The 24,743-nt window shown below is 48.8% G+C and overlaps 1 long non-coding RNA gene across 1 annotated transcript; it reads left to right on the top strand.

Moving 5' to 3' along the window:
* On the top strand, positions 1–1,097 carry LOC127020339 (uncharacterized). Its single transcript, XR_007767060.1, has 2 exons — positions 1–60; positions 454–1,097. It is a non-coding gene; the product is annotated as an uncharacterized LOC127020339 (long non-coding RNA).
* Positions 1,098–24,743: the final 23,646 nt, after the last annotated feature.

Genomic DNA, 24,743 nt, shown 5'->3' with positions numbered 1-24,743 from the left:
TCTACTCTTTCTCCCTCGTCTGCTGTTTCCATCGGCATCAGGCTCAGGGTGTGCAGGAGCGTGAGTAGCTGCTCAGAAAGCTGAGGGATGCAGTCTGGGTGAGGTGTGGTGTGCCTGGTCCTTAGGAAAGCCTGGTGGTGTGGGTGGGAACACCTCTGACCTCCTGCAGGAGAAGGATGTAGGCTTGTCTTGCCATGGAGGATTTTCTTGCAAGCCAGCTATGTCCATTTTCTCCTTAATACTATCTTTATACTGCTTGTGGGGGCTGAGCTGGGACACACAAATGTTTGCTCAGCTCCCAGTCTGGGCTCCCTGGGGAAAGCCAGTTTGTGATGACTGAAGGCTGGAGGGTGCAATGTGCAGGGGATGAGCTGTATCTATAGCCAGTGTAGGTGGGTGAAGATGCTGTGTGCTACCATGCTATAAACAGTGATAAAGATACTAAACCCACAGGAACAGGCCACTGATGAGACTCCAGCAGCCTTAACAAGCGACTGGAGGACCATCCAGCCCTATTGCTTGCAGCAGCTACTAGGGGTGAGCTATGCTTCATGTCTCATCAATGCTGGGGGAGTGCTGGAAAAGAGAAGCAAAAGGTGAAACCAGGGATGGAGAGGGAGAAGGTGGACGGAAAATGTGACTTAGATCCATTTCTAAGTGAGAAGATATTGAACATATTACAGGACCGTGAGGGGATGGGGTTGGCTCACTCAGAAGGTTTTGGGTCACCCCACAGCAGCGCTGGAGCACGATCGACTATTGGTGTAGCCAATAAGAGCACCCAGTTTGAACTGTACATCTATGGAGGGACTCTACCAAACACTTGTGCATGAGTGCTGTGAGCAAAGACGAGATGAATCCCAGCTCCTGGGCCACTTAGTGCTGCAACTGTCAACCTGGGAATGTCCTGTACCATCCTCTGAAGCAACTAACTTCGGGGACAGGGTGATGAGGAAGGACATGGCATGGGGTGGCTGCCAATTCCAGTCTGTCCCAGCTGCTTTGTGCCAAGGTCATTATTGTTTTGTGGGTTTTTGTTTGTGTCCCCCCCAGCTGTGTAATTTCACTTATAAAATGCTGGTGTCAGCTGGGATCAAGTCCTGCCTTTCGTTTTCTGTTTCTGCTTAAATGAATATTGATGTAGTGTTTATCTTTCTTTAATATTCATGGTGATAAAGAACTTGGAGCCATTCACTTTTAATTACACCCTTCTCCAGGAAACAGTCTAGTGCAATTAGAGAGCTTCCAGTGCATGAAAGAAAAACAAACAAACTTTTTGCCTCCCCTTCCAGAAGTGCCAAGTGGGGTTCCCAGGGGTATCCCCTTCCCCTCTGCTGTGGTGGCCTGGGAGCGGGAACTTCTGTGCAGGGCTTCTCTGGGCTGTGCCACCTCCCTGCTGTGCTGTTAGAGAGCCCAAGTCCACAAAACTTGGTGACCGTTTGCAGCCCTCCAACGTGGGGCAGTGGCCTGGAGGGGTGGGAAGGAGGCAAATGCACAGCTCCAGTGGATGTGGGTAGGTGGCTTGGAACAGAAGGAAAAGCAGTTGGGTTTCCCAGGTGGGGGGTTGTGAAATGGGATTTCCATTTCAACCCTTGCAGCAGCCTCCCTGTGTGACTATAAACAAGTCACTGTCTCTCTGTGCCTCAGTTTCCCCAGCAATGAGGAGGAATTGGACCGCTTGCGCTGCCTGCCCTCCCTTGTGACTGGACATGGTCTTCCTGCCCTTGTGCAGCTCAGAGAGTCTCTCTGTTCTCCTGCAGCAGTAATTAGCCATTTAAATCAAATCTGGCAAAATGATCATGGAATGATGCCTTGGTGGCAAGGCAATGACCAGCTCTCCTTTTTAACACTCAGGCAGTATTGCTTCCCCTTCCCCTAACATTATCCATGAGCAAATTGTTGTATTGAACTGTGCGAATTGCCCAGGAGCTTCTGCTGGGAGCCTGAACCTTCTCTGACACACAAAACCAATCTGTCTGAGCATGCCTGATGATCAAACCTGGCCCGGTGAGGAGACGAGCTCTCCCCTATCAGCATCTCTTTTGGCAGCCGGGGCAGTGGTGGCTTCTGCTCTTGGTGTGGTCGATGACAGGAGGCAGCAAGCCTGAGGACTTCCCATGGACCGTAATGACTCTCCTGCTGTCTCAGAGCTGGGTTTTCACAAGTCTTTGAAAATTGGAGCCCTTAAGAGTTATATGTCAGCACCCTACACGGAAACATCCCATGTTATAACTCTGTTTGGAGATTCCTGTGCCAAACAACTTTCTGTTCTTGAGCTGCCTTTTGATCAGCAATCAGACATTATTGGTCATGTTGTGCTCAAAACCAGCTGAGTGCTAGTGGGTCTTTCTCACATTTAGTGGTTGTTTTCAGCAGCGATGTCCTTTGGCTGAGATACCACCTTAATGAGATGCTCTTTAATGTCTCTGTTCTGTCGTGTGCAGGTAGGGCTGAATAGTGCAACAGGCTGATCATTTTCATCGTGTAAAATATACATCATTCTGCTTTACATAGGAGCTAATCATTGCAGAACTGACTCTTTTTTTTTTCATCCTTTTCCTGCTGTAATTACTATCCTCCTGCTGATGTCTGTGCATGATGAAATGAGTGAAAATTTAAACTGCCCTGGGTGATGGGACATAGACCTTGCTGAAAAATTTAAATGTCTCCTATCCAGAGGAGGCTGCCCCATAAATAAAGAATGAAGTCCCCACTGCAGGAGGGGGAGAGCTAGTGCAGCTCCGGACTTAACACCTTCCTGCCCGCCTCCAGCCACGCCTAGAGCTGTGGTTCTTCTCCTTGCTGGAGTCTGGGAGCGTGTAGGAGCCCCAGGGTGTCAGGGGATGGAGACCCAGGGCTAGGAGGCTTGGCTGGGTCACTGTGTGTCAGAAGGAAGCCTTGAAGTTAGGAACAAATTGAAAGCAACCATCCTGAGCTTAAGTGGGCATGTTGATCCATTTAGCCTATGAGCTAAAGCCACTGGTACCTGTGGAGCAGAGAGGCTTAGCCAGAGCAGAAGCGATAGGCCAGTTTTCTCCATTGGAAAATGAGGGATACAAGTAATTAATCTCCTTGCAACATGGAGGGGATGCTGGGAGGAGAGAGATTATAACATGCTATGACTCCTATGCCTTAAAAGGTCAGTGATTTTTAGTTTTCCACTGGAGGACTGTTTCTATTCCCAAATCTCTTTGGAGGTATTTTACAGTTGTCTTTTGCAGATCAGCCCAGACAGTCACAGATAAAATAACCGCTTGGTGAAAAATCTCTCCCAGTAGTAAGTTGCTATTTCTGTCCATTACTGACTGTGCTGCCGAGTTCACCATGGATCACAGGGATTAGAGACCTATGGCATCATCAGCTCTGACTCCCTTCTGTCATATGCCCAACATCACATAGACTTCAGGGATCCCTCCCTCCTCCATCTTCTGCTGCTGGCAAGGGCTTATCCAGCATGCAAACGTGAGGCTCAGCCTCCCCCTGGACCTTTGCCCTCAGTCCACACTGATTTAAGCAGTTGCATGGAGGAGGAAATTGTGTAGGATGGACCAGTGTTTTGGGAGGAGGCAGTGCCACTTCTTGTTTCCCAGGTGGTAATTTGCTCTGGATGTGAAATCTCTGTTTCCAGCTTCATGTCCCAGGAATTAGCTGAGGAGCTTGGCTTCCCATCTCTCACCCCAGCCCCAGGCACCTTGAGCCAATTGCCCCACTTCAGCCAAAGCTGTCATGGGGCAGAGTCTCAAAGATGTTAAGTTCCTCTTCAGTTCAATGAAAGGGGGAGGAGAAAGACCCAAATTGGTGTCTCCAAGGGGTGAACTCACTAGCATCAGACATGTGAGAATCCACTCAGAAAAGTCCCTGAAAAACCGCCTTCATGGGCTCTGCTGCCTGTGGAAGAATGGGTGTGAACAAGCGGGATGCAGATGCAGGCAGGTCACAAGCTGTGCTTCGATGGCTCCATGGCACCTTTCTGCCACAGGACCTCGGGGGTGGAGAGACAGCAGCAAGGCAGACAGGACAGAGTATCTGCTTCCATGAATGTGGCTAATTGCTTTGTAATTCCCTTTTCAGAGCTGGGTGCAGTGAGCTGTGCAGAGTGGATGAAAATTGCATCAGCACAATTTGGGGGTGATGCAGAAATTAGCTAAGCTGCCAGGGCATCCTTTGCTGGGGTCCCACGGAGGTGGGTGCCCTCCACTGTAGTGGGTGTGCAGCAAGAGCTAACAAACCCTCTGGGGGTTGCAGAGCATGGGGTGGGATGGGGCAGCAGGGATGGGGGTGAGCTCATTCCTGGGGCTTGCTCTTTAGGGAGGTCTCTGTGGGTTCTTCCAATTAACCCACTGTGTTTAATTAGCAGGAGCTCCCTGTGGAGGCAGATAACTAGGTAATAGACTTGAGGGTTGGTCCTTATTAACTCTGGGTTAGGATATTGGATGGGGAAGTGCAGGGTGCTCTGGGATCTGCTGTCTGAACCCTAGAGAAACTCAGCTCCCATCTCCTGAGTGTCCCTGTCCCCAAAGTGGACAGTGTCATGCAGTCCCTGTGAGCACTCTGTTCTCTGCAAGGTGTTTCCACAAGGTGGCCCATCTGCTTCCCATGACCCATGGGGCTGTGGGTTTTGCAGGATCACCTCATGGGCCACAGATGCCTGTTTGCAGGGCTTCTTTAGAGGGAAGCTCCCAGAGATGGAACATTGCCCTCAGGGTGCAACCAGCAAAGCTCATGTTGGTGGCTTGGGGCCTCTGATGAGGAGACCTACAGTAACAGCCTGGTGCAGATGACCAGAGACCCCTGCCTGTCCCATCTTCCTGGGTTCCAGCTATTGCCTGTGCTGGAGACTTTGGAGGGAGGTTTGCAAAAGGCCAGAGCAGTCTACCCAGCTCTATTCCGGCTGTATTCTGCCTGTGGCAAGTAGTTTGTGGCAGCTGTTGCCTCTTACAGCATCTAGCCTTCTAATGCCTGTTCCCACCTCCCTCGGGGTGGCCCATCCTCCCCTATGCGCAGTGAAGCAGCCCTTTCATTTTGCAGCTGCACTGTGGAGAAACAAGGAGCTCTGGTTTTTTATTAATTTTGAAGAAACAGATATTTTGATTGTCAAGTCAATCCTGGATTATTTTGGGCGAATGCAGTTTGACAGACCATTATTTTGAAGGGACATGGATCATTTAACCAAGCCTAATTGCCTCTGTGTCACAATTAGTCACTCGGGCTGAGGAGGAATTGGTGTCACCATCATTTTGTATTGGGAGCCAGTGACTAAATCTAACGAAAGTGTTTGAATCAGAACTTTTATGTACGTACATTCATTATACTGCTAAATTGGCCATATCGCCTCGTGAGACTGGAGAATACTGTGTGTGAGAGCGTGGTGGCTGCTGCATGGGTGAGATGAAGTGCTGAGGGTTTGGGAGAGGCGGGAGAGGAGACTGAGATTTTCAAGTGCCTCCTTGGCTGGAGTGATGCAGGGCTGCTCCCACAGGTATGGAGAGTGGTGCTGAGTACAAGCTTTTGGGATGCCCTCTGAGATATGATTAACCTCTTGGCAAGGGTGATGGGATCCTGTGTGCAGGACAGACCTAGGGGATGGAGGAAAATATGCAAAGGTCTGGAGAAGGGAAAGGTTCAACAATCCTCAGACCGCTCCATCACCTGGTGGAGTCACCTTGGAAAGCAAGTCAAGGGGCTTGACATCAAGAATGCAAGGCTGTTCCTCAGGATGGGGTGAAAGGGTCTGTCCCCTTTCATTTCCAGGGGGTAAATGATGCTCTGTGGTTGTGTCCTGGCAGCAGCCAGGGTTACACAGCAGGAGGAAGGGCTTGCAAGCCTCTGCTCCCACCACCATAGCACAGGCTATTTGCTATTTACATTTTAAATGTACCAGGTAAACCTTGCGAAACTTTAAGGCTGTCAGTCATCTGCTGTGTTGAGTTCAGTGATGGGCAGGTTGTGAGAAGGAAAGCTGAGAGCCTAGTGGAAGGCCAGGAAAACACTCCTGTGCTCTGGGTACCACAGGCACCGGGATCGCACTGCAAAATTGGAGGGCGGCAGGACGGTGCTGGGAACTTGCCCTCCTGGCCCACAAAGCCCAAAGTTTCAAAAGTCTTTCAATTTTTCAGAAAACATGCAGACCATCAGCCGAACGTTGCGAGCAAGCAAGAGAGCCAGGAAATGAACTTCTCCATGAAACAAAAATCAAACTGACTCATTTGTTTTCAAGGTTCTCTACCCCAGCGAAATGAAAGACATAATCATACAGGAGAAATAGGAAGATAAATTGGGTGTTATTTCAAGTATCGCTGGCTCACATACATAATTTTATTGTGATGTTTGCAAGAATGGCGTTTGTTCTAAAGCTTTGGATTCTGGATTCAGATGGAGTCTTATGGCTCTAAGCTTTTAGTAAAGAAAAGGACGTTTTATACTTCGTAATCATGGAAAACAGCTTGAATACCGTGGCCTGAGATTGACTCCAGAAGTTCAGCAACCAGAAAGCGAGTAAGGAGAACTCAGAGGGCACATTTCATCTGATTTGGGCCAGGAGGTCTTGTCTTTGAACGCCTCTGCCCACAGTGCAGTACAGATAATGAACACAGAGCTAAATACGCTGTGTCTCAATGTCTGGAGACATTTAGGTGTTGGATACGTGAGCTGATCGTGACAGAACCAGCCGCCTGGGAAGCTTGTTTGTCTGCAGCATCTCTGAAGGTTGAGCTTACTGGGAAGTGGGGAATGGAGTGTGTGGGTGATTTGTCTCACTGAGGGGGGGAAGGAGTTGGCCCTGATGGCAGGGGAAGATGTTGTGGGAGCTGACAGACCCTATGACCACTGGCTTTCTGATTTTATTCTGCCCTGATGCTGTCATCAGATGAACGGGGTGAGTTGGATGCTCCTGCTACTCCTCTGAACAGCTTTGACAGCCTCTCTGATGGAAACAAAACTGTGTTGGCCCTTTTCCTGTTTTGATCAAGATGAATTTTTCTGTACTTTCAAACAGCTGAACACACAGCCTCAGAAGGAGAGCAAATTTTGGGGACAGATCAGGTAATCTGTGTGTGATTTGGAAAGCTGTGCAACGTCAGGGGAGATGTGGGTCCAACACAAAATCTTTCTGTGCTCTTGAGAAACCAAACACCTGGACCCACTACGGCTTTGGGGAAAGGGAGTGAAGGGGAGACAGGATCAGTTTGGTACAGTTAAGGTAAGATTAGCCCAGGCTCTCTCACATCTCCATCCCACTCCCAATAGATGGGTCCCCATCACAAGAGGACCGTTGTGTTACACACACCATTTTGTAATCATCTGAGGCAAATGAAGCCCTGAATGACTGCTAATGTGCCTTGCAGAGCTTTGTCCCCTCTTCATTATTAACATTTAAATCCCTTTCAGAAGCACAGCCATTAATTTTGCTGTTGCCTTGGTGTCGAAGAGCCAGCACAGGCAATGTCGAGTGTTCCTGGCGGCAGAATGCAGAGGTCTGGCTGAAAATGGCCTCCCCCTCTGCTTGGCTGCCTTTCTCATCAACACTGTCTAAGCAGAGGTGGGTTCAGGTTGTTTGGTGCAGATGCTGCTGGTTGGAGAAGGTCTGCCTCAGTGAAGAAGGGACAAATGTCTCTGTGAATGCAGAGGATAAAAGGATGTATCTTGTCCCTGCCCTCCTCTTATCTCCTCCCCTATAACCCCATCGGCTTGTTCAGTGGCTTGTTTGGCCATTGTCCTGCCTTATCTTGCCTATGATATATTTTCTGAGGAGGGCGGCTGTAATCTGTCACTCTGAAGCATCATACCTTTGAAACTAGAAATGATTTCAGAAAAGAATAGTTATAGAGTAGCAAAGAGAAGGATCTGGAGTTTTAAGAAATAATCCCACAAGGCTTTTGGGACAATTCCAGCTTCTATTTTGTCTAGACAAAAGGGAGAAACAGTCAAAAGGAACAAGATGATATTCAGCAGGGAGAAGCAAAAATTTCTCTGTCCATGCTCCTTGGCTGGTTTTGGCCAAGTGATTCATGTTACACAGATGCAGCCGAGCCTGTCTGGACTTTAAGCCTCTAATAGAGGATGCTCTCAGCTCCGTAACAATCCAGTTGCAACTGATAATCACCTTCACCCCTTTCTCAGTATTTCAAACGTGAACTTGACTGACTTCTGTTCCTAACTAGGAGACCCTGTGCTTTCTCCTGCTGTAAGATTAAGGCCTTCCCTATAGTTAGGGAATGACAATAGGCATAAAAATGTGTAGACTGGGAACTGTTCATCCCATAACCTAAATATTTTGTGTGCCTGGGAGCTACACAGCCTGGTCCTGCTGCAGCTAAGGACTTTCCATGTAATGTTCAGAGCAGCAGGAAAGTCTCTGATGCTCTGCATGGCTGCCTGTGGGCCAGCGCTGCTTAGCTAGGAGACTGCCTCTCCTAGTGAAATGGTCAAAGCCAAAGGTGGAGAAGAAAACCTTCTTGCGTTCATGAATGGGATTTATCTGCCATATTTCCCAGCCGAAACCAGGACACAGCCCTCGAGGCATTTCCTTGTTTCTGCTTTTGGATGTACCCTTGCCCTGTCCCTGAATCTTACGCCACAGCCTGAGCTCTCCAACAAAAATGTAGTGGGGCAGGTTGATGGCAGATGTGGGTTCCCCAGCAGCTGCAGTGGCTGGCTGGACTTTAGGAGTATGGCTGCTGGGTCCCTGGGTGCATGCAACTTAAGATGAAGTATGGGGGTCCTTGCTGCAGAGAGACCTCTTTGCTTGATTTCTCTCCCCACCCCTTTTTCATTTTAGGATTTTCTAAAAGTAAAGCCGTTGCCTGAATTATTGACATAAACTGTGTTTAAATTGCTTGCAATTGCACCAGGAGCCAGTGGTTAGCCAGCCGGTTGTGCTGATGCTGTGCTGTGTTATCAGTCATTGCCCTGAAACATGGGGCAGGAAAACATTCTGTCCAACTCGTGGCAAGTGACCATCCCACACTGGTGTGTAAAGAGCTCCTCTTCTGTTTTATCTGCTACCCAATTGATTTATATGTCTGTCTAAGTGTCTGTCCTCTGATATGTCCCACAAACAGCCTGGTCCCTGGTTGCCTTTCTTATCTCATCCCCACCCCGATGCTCAACCATTAGCTGGAGAGCTCTGACTCACCAGTAAAACTGGGATGAGGCAGGGAGTGGGGATGTGCTGACACGAAGCCAAACGGCTCTTGGAGGCAGCCAGGAGGATTTTTGTCTCACTTGGCTTGTTCTACTCATTTTTGTGTCCTGTGGGAGGGGAAGCTGAAGGCCTGTGACGGAGCTGTGGCATGGCTGCAGAGCATGAGCCTTTGACCTGGAAGACAAAGTTTTGTTGGCAGAGGGGGGTCAAGACAGCAAAGGAGGCATGGGTCGTTCTGGCTGTAGATGCAACGTTAGGAGTAGGGCTGGTCTTTCAGTTCCAGATCATCCCTTCCCAGGGCGGGCCTGGGGAGCCTTCTTCCCCATGCAATGGAGGCCACTGTGCATGCCCTAGGGCCAGAGCACCCTGCGGCAGAAAGGGCCGTACTTCTCCAGATGGGGCATTAATGAATTTGGATGAATCTGCTGTCAATAGTCAGCTCCAGCAATTAGAGACTGTGCTGCAGATCCGATGGCTAACCACAATCATCAGCTGCATGGCCGAATCTGTGCTGGGGCTGGAGCTATTTCCAGCAATGCAAACGAGCCCTGTGGACATGCCATGTGGCACATTCATGAGGTGTGGGACATGTGTCTCTTGGTACCCGTGGCTGCATGGGCAGAGCAGAAGCCCATGGGGTCAGAGGCTTTTGGAGGAGTGAACAGAAGCAGCGTGCGAGAGATGGCTGCGGCAGCAGGGAGGCAAAGATGTAAACCAGGGAGGGGGAGTCCAAGGACTAATATTTATGGGCTATGGGGCAGTGTAGCAGCACAGGCTGTGGCTTATTCAGGCTGGCTGCTTTGGAGAGCAAACGTCCCCTAAACACAGGTTTGAGAACCAGTATTTCCTGGGCTGCAGCCGCTAGAGGCTGCCCTGCTCCAGCTCCTGAGCCTTCGCTCGTTAGGGCTGACAGCAGCTTTGCTGCCTGTGTTCTAAGCACTAAAAGAGAGAAGGTGGTTGGAAAAGCCCCGAAGTCTTTTTTTCCTTTCTTCTGTGCGTGGATTGAGCAGGTGTCGCAGCAAACCTGGGCCCTCAGGGGTGTAGCTTGTGTCCCTGCTCATAGACAGAGAAACTGAGGCACAAGGAGCTGCATGGAAATGGCTGGCCTGGCTGATGGCAAGCCAGCTCTGCAGCTCAGGGTAAGGGGGACGTTAACACAGGCAGAGCCCAGCACCTGGCTCTGGCTGCTGCCACATGAGGGGACAGGAGCAAACCCTGTGTATGGGGGGAATAGCTGTAAAATCCACACACCTGCTGAGAGCGCTTTGAGGGACCCGATTCTGGGGACAACTGGGCAGACCTGATGGCTGGCAACTGTCCCGAAGCAGCAGAGCTTCTTTGGGGGAACTGTAGTGTCTCCTGGTGCACATGCACCCTTGATCCTGCACTCACACACCTCTGCAAGCCCAAAGCCCATGCTGGTGTTTGCTGAGCCCCCCATGCTGGCGGGAGCTTGGCCTCTTCTTAACTCCTTGCTGAGCATCCACTGTCAGCACACCAGCTGCAATGTCCTATTCAATGGAAATCCTGCCTGTACAGTGCCCAGCGTTTGTTGCCCCCATGGTGACAGATGTAGAGATGTAGATGTAGAAAGGTAAGACCTGAGCTGTGCTGAGCAGGTTGAATATGTCCCTGAGACAGTCCTGCTGCCCTGAGAGAAAGTCATGGTGATGGAGCCATGAATTACAGGCAGGATGCATGAGCTGATCCCATGGGGATGCTGGATGCCAGAACAGATTATCCTGATGGTCCCTTACAGCCTTCAGATGGCTCGAGTGCTTCTGGGCTGATATCACCAAACCTTCCTGTCTGCTCCCTTCCTATCGGGGTATGTGGGGGTCCCAGCTCTGCTTGCCAAACCTGCTTTGCATGGTGCTACATGAGACACTGGGTTTGGCTCATGGGCCAGATCTAGTCTCATTGGATCTGGCACCTTTCTTTGGTGTCCCAGCAGGAGCTGTTTGCAGGCAGGGACCCATGTGTTCCACTGCGTGGCAGCAGGCAAAGTGCTGGGGATGGGGTAGTACCCAGGGGGTCAGGCAGGTTTGGTGGTGCTTATGGGTCAGAGCCCTCATTTCTCCTTTGTTTCTCCTGTAGTCCCTCTTATTGCTGCTCTTCCCCTTTCTCCCTGCCCTACGGAGGTTGTCATAAATCTCTGCTTCTGTCCTGCTGATGGGCTGCTTTGTCCAGAGTGGGCAGGATCCTTGGGTGATGTAAATTGGTGTAGCTGCCCTGTGATCAGGGCACTGAATTAGCCCAGGTGAGGATCTGCTCCATAATCTCTATTTCATTGTTATCAAAGCCCAAGCATTGCTTCTAGTGCCTGAAAATCGCTGCCTTCTATCACACTTGGTCTTTGGCAGACCGATGTGTTGACAAAGATGTCTTCGTTTATCTTCTCAATGCATCCGTTGCAGCCGGATGCTTCTCTGACCCTCACGTTTTCAATAATCTTTTCCCTTCTTCCCTCAGGCATTACAGAGCCTCTTATTCATTTGAGAGATAAGTATTAACGTACGTGTTGGTGAGGAAAACTTAATCAATAATGCCCATGAATAACATTTCTTTTGTGTTTTAGATCCACCAAATCTCCCCCCCCCCGCCTTTGTTTTGTTGGGTTTTTGTTGGGGGTTGTTTTTTTTCCTTTCCAGGCAGGATTCACATTCTGCTCTGGCTCTTTTTTCAAAGTTCAATTGTCAGAGAAAGCGAACTCCAAGCAAAAGCTGTCCTTTTAGAGAGACAGCAGTCTTATCAGTCCCCTCCACCCACACCGTGCCTGTCCAGAGGGGCTGCCGGTCCCACTGCCCCCAGCCTCTCGGAGGGACAGGACAGTCTCTCCCTGCAAATTCAAGGTTGCAGCTTCTGGGCACAGACTTTGCTGTTGGGAAGCAGCTCCCCAGTTCTGCAAGTTTCAGAACTGACCAGTGTAATGCAGCTGCAAAATCCTCATGCATAGATTTCTGCCCCCCCCCCCAGGTGATTTAAAAATAAGGGACAGATTGTGTCTTCCATTCCAGTGCAGGGGTCTCATATGAGGCTTCAGCCGCTCTCTTTGCAAGGGCAGGATGCTGTGGGCACTGCGACCCTTTGGCTGCTCGGGGTGAGCTGCTGTGAGCTGGGGCAGCCCAGAGGTTGCTCTGGCTGGGGAGTGTGATGGGATGCTCCGGCTCCTGCTGTAACTGTAGGGCTGGCAGGTGGGAAAACCCCCTCTGCTGCCTCTGCCACGCTCTCCCTGCTGTATTTTCTATACGGTGCCTCTGCCAGATGGGTGTCATGCAAACAGCACTGTGCTGGGACATTGGCAATCTGGGCCAGTACTCACCCACTAGTTCAGCTCAGCACTTGCACGCCTGCATTTAGCATGTATCAACTGTGGTGGACATCAGCATCCCTGTGGATCCTGCTCTGCACCACCTTGGACACGGGTGAGCTGCTTTTCCCGCCCCCTTGGAGCAAGCGTGACCGCTACATGTGTAGTCTGCCCGGTGCCTGTGCTAGCGAGAGAGAAGCTCATATACCATGGCAATGTGTGTGTGTGTGGGGGGGGAGCAGCTACAGGAAACTAATGGACCATGAAATTATCCAAGGAAAGGAAAGCGGAAAAAAAAAAAAAGAGACTGTTAGAGCAAACTGCAGTGCGTCCACAACTGTGCTCCCCTCTCAGCCAGCTTAATGTGGTGGCAAATAAGATATAGTAGTTTTATGCTGAAGACAGGACGGGCTGGCAAATGGCTCTTTCCAGGTTATCTAGGTGACCTAGTGTGAAGCTACACTGGAAACAGCAATTACCTGGGGGAAGCTACAAGGAAGTGTTATTGCATTTAAAAAAAAAAAAAAAGAGGCTTTGGAAATTGCTAGCCTGGCTTTCAGGGGAGAATAAGATAGTCATCGGCATGCTCATAATAGTAAAGTGCACTGATCCAGCAAGCTTTATCCCAAGGGATCCCAAAGTGTGTTACCATGTTGCAAAACTATGTATACAGCAGTTCCTTCCTGTTTTTCTGGAGCTACACCTCCGGCGGGGGAAGCACACACAGGGGCAAAATGTGCTTGAAAACTGAGGCTGCAGGAAGAAATTGAGAGACAGGGTGCAGCTACTTAGAGCAGAATTCAACAATGGGGCAGCATCCCCCGGTGAGAAGGAAGGAGGTTGCTAATGGCCCTGAATGAGCGCAGAGAGAGCAGCAGCAGCTTTTCATCACCAGGCTCCCTATCTAACCTAATCTGGTCTAATCAATTCTGCTTTCTACATTCCTGCCACGGCAGTGTCTGAGATGGGAAACGAAGTCGTCTGCAGTAACTAGAGCTGTTTGGGAAATGTGTTATTTTTTTCCGTCAAAAAAAGTCTGGTGAGAACATGTTTTTGTTGAAGCAAGGGAAAACCCCTCTGATTTTTATTTATTTTTGTCTATTCAAAGTCTGAAGCTCAGGGTCTCAGGTTTCTGGAACGTCTATTGGAATTAGTGCATTTCTCAACTCACAAAGAGGAATTGTCTGGGGAAACTTAAGTGTCCATTTGATCAAAAAGCTATGTCATTTCTGCGTTGCTCCAGGAGTAGAGCACGACCAGTCTGACTCTGTCAAAGAAACAGTCAGAGGTCATTCATCCACCCTGCTCTAAGCTCTTCCTGTGATGATGGCCCGCTACAGCTGCACCTTTCTCGATGTCTTCATAGAATACCAGGTTGGAAGGGACCTCAAGGATCATCTGGTCCAACCTTTCTTATGGTCTAGACAAGATGGCCCAGCACCCTGTCCAGCTGAATCTTAAAAGTGTCCAATGGTGCAGAATCCACCACTTCCCTGGGGAGATTATTTCAACGGCTGATTGTTCTCATTGTGAAAAATTTTCCTATTATGTCCAAGAATCTTATTCCTCCCCAGGTTTTGCATCCCCCAAAACAGAGCCAGGGACCCAGCCCAGGGCTCAGCATCAAGCCCCAGCCTGGCTGCAATTCCCTGTTGCCAGGTCTGAAAGGGACTTCAGAGTCCATCTGCTCAGGGGCTTCTTTTTAGCCTGATAGAAATAACTGGAGAGGGAATTTTGATTGATAAGAGGGAGTTGAAAGATCAAGAGGAACCTCTGGGGCTGTTTTGTGCTGCTTGAATCTGTGTGGTAATTTGATTTCTCCAGTGCAATGTTAGTTTTACACTGGCTGAGGATCTGAAATGTGTTTGCCGAGTTAATTCGCTTGCAAACAAGAGATAATTGAAACCAATGCTGCAGCTTAAATGCTACGTGAGAGAATGTAAGCACATGTGAAAGGGCAAACACCCCCCCAAAATAGAGGATGGTGACCGTGTGCTCTGCTAAATACAGCCCTGGCTGGGATGCAGAAAGGGGAAAACATGGAAATAAGAAAGAGGTGGAATTGCCTGATGTGGCTGCTTTGAGTCATGCACAGAGGCAGCTGCGGGAGATGGACAGGCAACCAGCACACGTGGGTTTTCCTCTACCTCTTCTGTTTTTTCTTTTGCAAAATCTTTTGTGGAAAGAACAAAAAAAAGTCCATGGCAAGTGAAGCTGTGCTGGGGGTCTGTGGTATTGCAGTGGGATGAAGCTCTCCCAGAGCTCTTCTGACTGAGGTCCTTCCCTCTTGCCCGGCCAGGAGGGCCAGCCCGCCTCGGCAGTGCTGGTCCCCTGTGCCTGCAGGAGAACCGGCCCAAAGTCCCCCAGCCACAAGGGATGTCCTTGGCCACCGCCTCCACCCTGTCCACATCCCAGCCCAAACCAGGTGGCACCAGCTGATCGATCTGAGGGCAGTGATGCCTTCCAGCTATCTGCTGCGGCCATGTCCCTCGGGTGCAGATGAGCTCTCTTCCCCTCATGGGTCTGCCTAAGGTTAGTCCTCCTGAATTTGAATAAGCAGCGGGTCCTGCTGTGCCACCATGCTGGACGCAGCCCGGAGCAATGCCGGGTTATAGCAGTCCGGCACTGCTCAGCCAAGCACGGAGCCCTGCTCTCTGCTTATGAAAAGAAAGTTACATTGGAAAGGCCTTTTACCCAGATACTTAATTAAAATAATATTGAAACAAGCAAGACACACTGCGTGCTAAGCGCACGGTCGCAGCTTCCCACAGCTCATTTGCAAGAGTGCTCAATAATGGCTGCGGGTAATTATTTTTTAATCAGCCAGTGTAAAGAACGATTGGCATGTTAACAAATGGTGCTTATTTTCTCTTGCTCCAATGGGGCGAGATCACAGGCGATGCAGTGCCAGCCAATGAGTATCCCCTGGCACAGCAAAATCCTGCAGCTCGCCGTGGCTGGATCTTGTGTTTGGAGATGCAAAGAAGTGGCTGGCATTAAGGATAGCTGGTGGTGGGCAGGAGCAGGCTGCAGGCGCAGGGCAGCCCAAAAGCACCGAGATGCTTGGGAATGAAGCTGTTTGTGCAAAGACAGATGGAGGAGAGCTAGGCAGAGATGCCTTTGCAGCTGTTGGGCTCCTATCCTCCCTCCTGTGTTAGCCAGGAGATAATTCAGGACAGTTTTGGGATACTGCTTTATGTCTGACCAGAGCTAATACTTCAATCTGGGAGACTTGGGCTGGTTTTCTCATTGGTTAGCTGAGATGTCACCAAAGCTCAGATGTGATTTCAAGGGCAAGAGCAGTGTTGCCAGCCAGTGGCGAGCTCTACCCCTTGTGAATATTTAGCCCTTCCTAATTGCCTGCTGTCCTGCTCCCTGGAAGCCCGGGGTGGCTCAGAAGCAGGGCAGCCCTGAACTAGTGCAATTAGACAATTTTCTCCCCTTTTAAAAGCTAAATGTCTATGCTATTTTTTTTCCTTCCAAACAGCAGAGCCATCAAGGGGGCACGGGACCTTTTCTCTAAGGTTTCTACTTTTCTCCCTCTGCCTGCCTCCAAGGACAAGCTCGGCTGAGCCCTGAAGGATGCACTCGCTCAATTCTGGCTTTTTCTTCCCCCGTTTGTCAGCCCTTCTTTGACTCTCGGAGGGCCTTGTGTTCCCGACAGTGCTCGGGTAACTTTGAACATTAATAATTCTACTTGTTCTAAAACCACACTGTGGGTGCCATGAAAATTAATGAGGGAGCCTCTGGAAATCAATTTCCTGCTGTAAAATCTCCTCTCTGGAGAGCTGGGTGCTGTGGGCCTTCGGGGTTTATTTTAGGCAGGCAGCGTTACATATCCTTGGCCAAAGGATGTGCTGTCTTGGCCTTCCACTGTGGAAAGGTGCTCCTTGTTTACCTGTCATACATTTTCTGCCTCCTTTACGTGACAAGGGAGCAATGTGGGGTTTGCCAAGCCTTGCTCTGACTCTTCTGCTCTAGGTTTACTCAGTCTACTTGGACTTAGATGAGTGCCGGCGGTGTCTCCTTATCTTTGCAAGGTAAAGACAGGCTCCCAGCCTTTCTGCATGGCTCTGACTCTTCCCGCTGCTGCTCTCCGCTCATCCTACAGATATCAGCCTCCTAGGTTTTCAGATTTTGCTCCCCTTAGGAGACACAGCAGCGTCCCAGCAGGTCAGGAGGAGCAGGACTCCGTCCAGAGTCCCCCGAGATTGCTGCTCGGCTGAGCAGTTGCCTTTTTGTAACCCAGTGGCCATGTGTTCCTGAAACCTCAGCCTCAGAGGCTGGAGAAAGCTCAAAGATGCTGCTTCCTCACTTGGGGAATTTGTTGTCGTCATCCCAAGGGTGGCTCCAAAGTCTTCCAGACAGGATCTCGGCTTCCCGGCAGCTGGCTTCATGTGGCCTTTGTGTTCCCACGAGACTGTGTGGGCACATCTTCATCTCTTCTTTCCATCTGGTTGATTTATTTCATTAAGTTACAAAATTGCAACTGACACATTCCTCCCACAATTGAGTTGTTTTTTGGGGTGCAAAAAAATTACTTGTCATACCACCCAAGCGCGGTAACTATAATTTTCCCATCTGTGCAGATGTGCTTGGTTCCTCTGGAATTTCAATATTCACATTGCGACAGATGGTTTTACATCAGCCTCTGTCTCCAACATCTCCATTGCAGAGTGTTGTACAGAGGGCAGAGGTGGGGAATGGAGATTTCCCATTCTTTTGGTGCATGTTTAATTTATTTTCACTGATGTTGTTGCTAATTATTTTGTCTGGTTCCTCAGGTGCAGTGAGTTCTCATGTTCGTCCTTCCTTGCAGAGCCTCCAACACAAATAAACCCAAGCACAGAGTATGATCACAGCAGGGAGCTGGCTAAGGGGATGCTGAGGTCCAGCTGAAAGCTGCTCCCACTGGGGATGACTTATGGGTCCCATTTGGAGCCATCATGCCTTGAGATGGGTTTGAATCCAACTCTACCAGCCAGCAGAATATCTCTCTGTTCTCTTCCCTCCTTTACTTTCCACTCCCAAAATGAGACTCAGTCTGTTTCCACCCCCTTTTCTTTCCTCTGAGCCAGTATATCATGTAATTTGTGCCCTCATCTTTGAGGTGCCCAAGGGTCAGATTTCTCAGAGAGCTTTTCCCTTTCTGCTTTTTAAGAGCAATTTGATTAAAACAGGTCTCTAAACCGTGACCCTGTCCAGGCCCGGGGGACCCAGCCAGAGCTCCTCTTCTTGCAAGTCAATTTTCCCTCCCGATCAGTGCATTAAAACCCTTTCCCCTGCCGGAGCTGTTCTGGGTGAGAGCACTTTGCTTTATTAACATGGGCATGTTTGCTTGGGAATTGGAAAAGGGGGATTTCTAAGTGGATTTTATCCTTTGAAACAAATCAGTGGTTCTGGCTGTATGTGGTTTATTTTCCCAGAGTGGAGATGAGACGGTTTTGCTGGGGAACTGATCCATTAGGACTATGCTCAGCTGGCTGAGGGGAGATGCTCAGGGAAGTAAAATACCAGCAGCTGATATTTAGAGGCTGCTGTGTCCCTGGTCCCAGCTGTACCTACTCCATCCAAACTGCAAGGACTGGACTTTGAAAGGTGTCCAGGCTGCGTCCTTCCAGAAACAGGTTCACTTAGGTGTCCCTTTTAGCAAATCTACATTGCAGCAAAAGGGTAAGCTGGGTCTGGACCCATACCAGACTGAGCATGTAGACAGAGACACGCCGAGGGATGCTATGTGCTCATCTAGCTCATGGGGCGGTTGCTAAAGGGGAAGTTCTCTGACTGCACAACACATAGCATATCCTGATCAGTGTTTGCATATGTCAACTGGACTAAAAGCTTGCTCTGAGATCTGAGATAAACTGCCATTCAAATCCAAGAAGATTCCTCATATGCATTACAGTTCCTATTCAGACTCACCCTTAGCTAGAAAATCAGTACACGTCTCTGTTGGAGGAGACATTCACAATACACCCACATTGATATTTGGAGTTAATCTTGCAGTCACTTTCAGCCAGTTCCAGTAAAATGAGCTACCCTTTCTTCATCAGATCTGAGATGGAAGGTGGGATTAAGGTGTGAGATTAAGGTTGCCCAGCGAAGGTCTTTCTGGGATAGCCACCAAATACATGGACCAAGCACAACCACACGCACCTCAGCACACACAGGGATGTGTGTACACGTGCACACATCCCATCCTTGCTTTAAAGATCACACATTGATGGGCAGAGTCAGCCCCTGCTTCCCAGCTGGCACTCAGGCTCTCAGCAACATCTAATCTCTTCCTGTTGTTAGTGACGATTGCCATAAATACCCACGACACGAGACTTCAGCCGGGCAGTTAAATTCTGTTTGTTTTCCCATGATTTAAATCCCACCAACCTTGACTGTGTTAAAAAGTGCCTTTCCCCACCGCCCTCTGCTCTTCTCCGTAAGGAGATTATGAGCTGGGGGAAAGTAAATGCCTTATTTGAAGTAAAAAAAGAAAGATAATGTTGAAATAACTGCTGTCAGAGGAAGACACATTTTTCAAACACGTCCGCTCTGCTCAGCGTGAGGCAGCGGCTGCCTGTGTTTCAGAGTATTATGGTACATTAGCCTCAGCACTCAGTGTTGCTTGCTTTGTTTATTATTTTAATTTCCAAGTCTCTAACAGGGGTAGATGGTGCCGAGGTGACAGCAAGGGAGGAATGAAAGCCTCTCCCTCGCCGTGCTGCGGGGATGGGGACAGTGGAGGCATCACTCCCCAAGCAGCTGGCTCAGTGGGGATGGTGGGGAGTAGGGCACCACCACCCCAGCAACAAACGTGGCAATTTCTCCTTTTTTGCTGAAAAACTGATGAACTGGAGCCTCCAAACTTTGCTTGTATGGACACCCTGGAGTCCTACCAATAAGGGTCTTTGATTGTCCCAGCTACTCCATCCTATCTACTCCAGGAGAGGAGCTGGCTTACTAACAGAGCGGTAAGGTTAGCGTCTGGCTGTGGAGAATGATTTGGGTGAGCTAAAAACGAGAGTTTTTTCCTCTTTACGCGAGCAGCTCCCTCTCCCTGAGTCTCCTGTGCTCCCCAAGTGAAAACAAAGATAGGAAAATGTGGTTTCCAGTCAGCCCCCATCTTCTGCTCGATCCTGTGCAGATGGGTTGGTTTGTCTGTGTTTTGTTTTAGTGTCTCCAGAAAATTAGGGCAATTTTGAAGAAAAAAAAAATTACTTTGTAACAGAGGGAAAAAAAGAAAGAGAGAAAATGTTTTGACATTCTCTCTCAAAACGCCCTCCTTTCGTCTCCACCAAGACTCCTTGCTGCATTTGACCTGAATTCTCAAATAGCTCCAGCCCTTCTGAAAGTCTGGTTTTCAGCAAAAACACCCCTCTCGATTCGCCAAAAAAATGTTACCCAGCTCCACTCAGGAGACCGCCCACAGGGTGCTCTCTGGGTGCTCTGGGGTGCCAGGACCTCACAGGGCTTCTGGCTTCCCCATCAGCTGGGTGAATTAAGCTGAATATTTGTGATTCTGCCTCTGCCCCCATCCCTGGGCTGTGCTAATGGCTGATGGCTGCATCTATCCCCCTCCATCGCCTGGAGAACCCCAAAAGACGAGAAGCTTGAGAGATATCTTTCTCCTCTGAGAACCTATTTGCAAATATTAACATAAAGCGTATTTGTATGCATTCAAGGCCAAGAACAGTTAAGCTGAGTACCTCTTATCTGCTGCACGATTAAGAGCGTCTCCCAAGCCCTGGTGAGCTCGGGGGGAGCACACAGCATCAGATGGTGGGTGGATAGGGATGAAATGTTGGATTTATTAATGGCACTTTTCACTTTCCGCCCTGGTTCTGGTACCAACACAGATTTACAAGGGAATGCAGTCAGTGGCTAGCAGAGATGCTTGGAAAAGGGTGTCTGTTTGCCTTTGCAAACATGGAAAGGAAGTATAAGTCAAAGTAAACCAATCCTAACAGCTGTAGAAGCGGACTTGACTTCTGATAACAACATGAAACTGGAAGAAAAAATTCTCTTCAAAGCCAAATGGTTTGGCAGAAAAGGGCTGAGCAGCTCTAGCAGCCGGGTAAGCAGCTGCTGACATGTTGACCACTGCCTTGCGCCAAATGGCCAATGGCCCTGGTGAGCTGCTCTGGCCATTCCCTGTGAGCACCAGCTGCCCGGGGGCATGGCTGTGGTCACCCAGCCTGACCCACCGGTGTCACAGCCAGCGGGGCTTTCCAGTATTCAGTGTGGTTGCACTAGGCTGTGCCTTATCAAAACCCAACGGATCCTGGTTGGGATCCAGCTCTCCTGACTTCAGCCCCTGACAGCAAGGAGTCTGGTCCTGCAGGAGATGATGGGAGAAAGTGGCCTCCTGGCACACTCATCATCCTACCTGCCTTCAAGCCCCTTCCTGGAGTGGAGCAGAGCATCCTCTGGGAATGCCTGTCTCCCCTCTGACTGCAGGGAGGACAGGACAGCTTACATAGGTGACGTGCTCAATTCCAAGGCAGCCAGATTTCAGGGAGTGGAGTCTCTCCCTGTATTTAGTAGCTTTTGTGTATCCCAAGAGAATGGCTGGGAAAGGGATCTAGGGATCCCAATGTGAAAGGTGCAAGATCCATCCTGCAGCACAGGGCTGAGAGATGCCTGCATACCGGTTCATAGCAACCACTGCAGGTGAAGAGGTAAAGAAAAGGAGCAAGACGATCGTTGTGAATACGCAGCACATGGAGAAACCCTTGCTAACACAGAGTGCTATTGATCTCATTTACTGACTGCTCCCATCAACTGGGATGGGGAAAGCAACTGCTCAGTCCCACTTCGTAAGAAAAGCCTGCTCTGAATATTAGTTTCAGCTCATCCAAAGGAGGCTGACACTAAATATAAATCACAGTCAGACAGGGATGAAACAATACGTGTGTATGTGTCCTTACTGTGGTATTATTATACAGCCCAAAGCTGGGACTTTGGAGCCAAATGCTTCAAGTTCAGACACGAAACTTCTAGTCTAACCTCACCATAATGCTTCTGAATCGAGCCGGCATTTCAAATCCAGAAGGGACGGCTCTGTCCAGTCTTTATTTTTGGTAGAACTGAAATTTGGAAAGATGAAATCAAATCACATGGCCTTGCCAGACAGCTGACACTCAAAAATAAAATCTGTGTTTCCATGGGGAAAGGGGAGAATTTTTAGCAAATGTATTAAGGTTTGCAAATCTCAAGCCTCTGTTTCGCTTTCTTTACAAAGCCATGTAATTGCAGAGAGGATCTGGAGGAGTTGCAGCCACTTTAGATGAGTGATTTGTAAGTAGAAACTAGTTTGAATTTCACTTTTTGGAACTGATGGTGAAGGGGCAGGGTTTGCTGGTTTCTAAAGCAGTGTTTTCCAGGTATGTTGTATAACTTTTTTTCTCCCATCTCTTGAGTGGTCCATAATGAGCAATTATAAAAGGCTAATCTCATTAGAAGGAAAATCTCCTCATTCATTTAATTCTTAAATCTCTTTCTGTTGGGAGGGGAATATTTAAATGAGCTTCCTCCTATTATAAAGTTACTTCATGGTCTGTTTTTCATCACAGTTAAATCAGAACAGGGGCATGAGGTACTTTTACTTTAATCTGTTTTTAATCTGATTTTCCTTAAATGAAGTTGGATCATTTCTGGTGCAGAGTCCTAGAAACCAGGGAGACAATGACTAGCAAGAGGTCATTTATTCTGCTCCACGGTCCCAACAGGGACCCTAAAGTTTCATTAGTGATCATTGCAGTCATAAAGAAACCCGTTCATTTTACTCATTGGCCAATAAATGCTTTGTAGTATTTAATGGGACTCTCCTTTTTTTAAAGATGAGAGGGATGAGAGCCCTTTGTAGAAGCATGATCCCAGAGCTGGCATGGGGAGGGCTGTCAGCAGGGAGGAATGCTGTCTGCACATCACGGCGGGGGCTGAAGAGCGGGACCCGGAGCTGGAGCAGCATTTTAGCATCCCCCAGAAGCCATGGCTGGGAATGGGGATGCTGGGAAGGGATGGAGGGGACAGCAGCATTCTGACATGGCACAGGAGGTGGTCGCAGGCTGTGCCGCGTGCGGCACTTTGTTATCTGGGCTGTGCACTCCGACGGCTGCCAGCCTGCATGCCCGGATAGTGCTTCATTGTCTGGGCCAGGTTCGTCATCGGGCCTTTCTTCTGCTCCCCTCCCATCCCTTATCAGCTGGCCCTGCGCCTCCTTCCTGGCGGGTGCTTTCGGGAGACAAGGCTGTGCCTTCATGGCCGCCCCCTCCTCTCCCCAGGGCAGGACTTGGCCTCTCCGGCCACTTGGCGGGGGAAGGCAGAGCTCGACAGGACAAAAATCAATGCTAATAATAAAGTAACAAACCACTCCAGGAGAAGGAAAGTACCTGGGATTACTTTTAATTCAGAAGTCAGCTGGAGATAAGGTGCCAGCCCAAATGCCAATATGCTAATGCGGCTCCTTTAGCAATGTGCACTGCCAGTATCTCTACCCCGCTTGTTCCACATCTGTGACAACCTGTCTCTCCTCAGCACCAGAGATACATATTTTGCTTAGAAATTAGGGCAAATCATGTCAATGTTTCAATGATGTGAGTGATTAAAAAAGGCCAACCCCCTTACGACATCCTCTTACGTGTCCTCTTTCTCTCTTCCCACCACCTCTGTCCCGCTGAGCTTACCATCACATTGTCTTTGGAGGTGACTCCACATTTTTGGGTTTGATCCCTGCCTTCCACCCTGTCCACTCTCCAACTTTCCAAAGGGAAATTTCCAGAGTTTGACCTGGAGGGATGGAAAACATTTTGCTAAGGAGAGGAAAAAAAAGAATGGAGGGTTTGTTCAAAAAGAGAAACTTAAGCATGATGGGGACATTGTTTAAAATGGTCCAAAGCAAAACGTGGGATCGGGACGTCGTCAGAAAATGGCCAGCATCAAAACTGGAACCTGGACCAGGTCACGAATGGTTTCTGTGGCAATAAGCTGGGGTTCTTTCCAAGAACAGGGTTTAAGCCTGACTGCCTTTTCCTTTCTCTGTATTTTTTCATGTCTTAGGCTACTCTTCCTTTCTGCAGTGAGAGACAGTCCACGGATGCTCTGCCCTTGTCCCTGTAGGAAGAGAGGAGAGTTGTGCAGAAGCCAGGTTCAATCGTTATCTTGTCTAAAAGCATTCGCAGACAGTCAATCCTGCCTCTCAATAAATGAAATATTTCCTCTCCAGTTTATCTCCCTGGACTCCAGCAGCCCAGATTGCTAATTGGCAGCAACCTCTTCCCTCAGCAGAACAATCCTTTCTCATTCATGGATTGTTCTCCTTAAATTCAGTCATGACAGAAGTGGAAATCCATTTTTACACCTCTTGCTTTTTCTAGAAAAAAATGCTTTCCTGTTGTTGAAATAAGTCCTGTTTTTAGACCTGTAGACAGATCCCTTTCTCTCTTTGGGCTTGATTAATTTAAACTTAAAGTTTAAGTAAGTGAGTAGTTCTTGATTGCAGGACAAGGCTGGCTATGGAGTTTTGTTTTCTAGGAACCATCATACAGAGCATAATAAATAAGCACAAAATGAAATAAAACTGAGGAAATATTATGAAAGAGTGTATTCTTATTAGGAGATCCTCCAGTGATATTTCCATTTTGGTATCAACAGGGAGCCATTATTATTGAAACAGTAACCTTAATAAAAAAATGACTGTGGTAAAATAGACCTTTTCTTTCCACGGATCACATCCCTGTATATAATTTGGAGTCCAAAATGCTGACTTCAGTTAAAGAAAAAAACTTTGGAAAATGGTTTTGTTTCTTTTCCTCTGAAAATGCTGACTTTAATGAAAAAAACCCAAAACACACACACAAAGAAAAATTCCATTGAAAAGTGCAGAAAACATTTTGAGTGAAAATTACCCAATACTATACAAAGTCTGACCAAACCTGTAAATGTCACTTCCATTTTTGAATGGAAAGATGTGATTTGTTTGCGAGGAATACTGCAACTTTCTGAAAGAGTCTACTGGTACTTAATCAAGCTGCTTGACTCCCAGCAAAGTGTTCCTGCTGGGAAACTTCTGTCGTGCTTAGAAAAGCCAAAGCCCTCCAGGCTTGCCCAGCCTAACTCCCACCAGCACAGACAGCAGTGAAAGGACCCTGGGCAAACCCTTCTGCAGCTCTCCAAATCAAGACAGGGGTATTGCGTAGTCTAACCTGTTTCTAAAACCCTCAGGGATGGAGGGAGGGATGGGTGGATGGATGTGGTTGGACAGATGGATGGATGGATGGATGGATGGATGGATGCTCA

The sequence above is a fragment of the Gymnogyps californianus genome, chromosome 10 (genome assembly GCF_018139145.2).
Source record: "Gymnogyps californianus isolate 813 chromosome 10, ASM1813914v2, whole genome shotgun sequence".
Classification (NCBI taxonomy): Eukaryota; Metazoa; Chordata; class Aves; order Accipitriformes; family Cathartidae; genus Gymnogyps; species Gymnogyps californianus.
The sequence above is the reverse complement of the archived record's forward strand: the minus strand, read 5'-3'. Positions and strand labels throughout refer to the sequence as shown.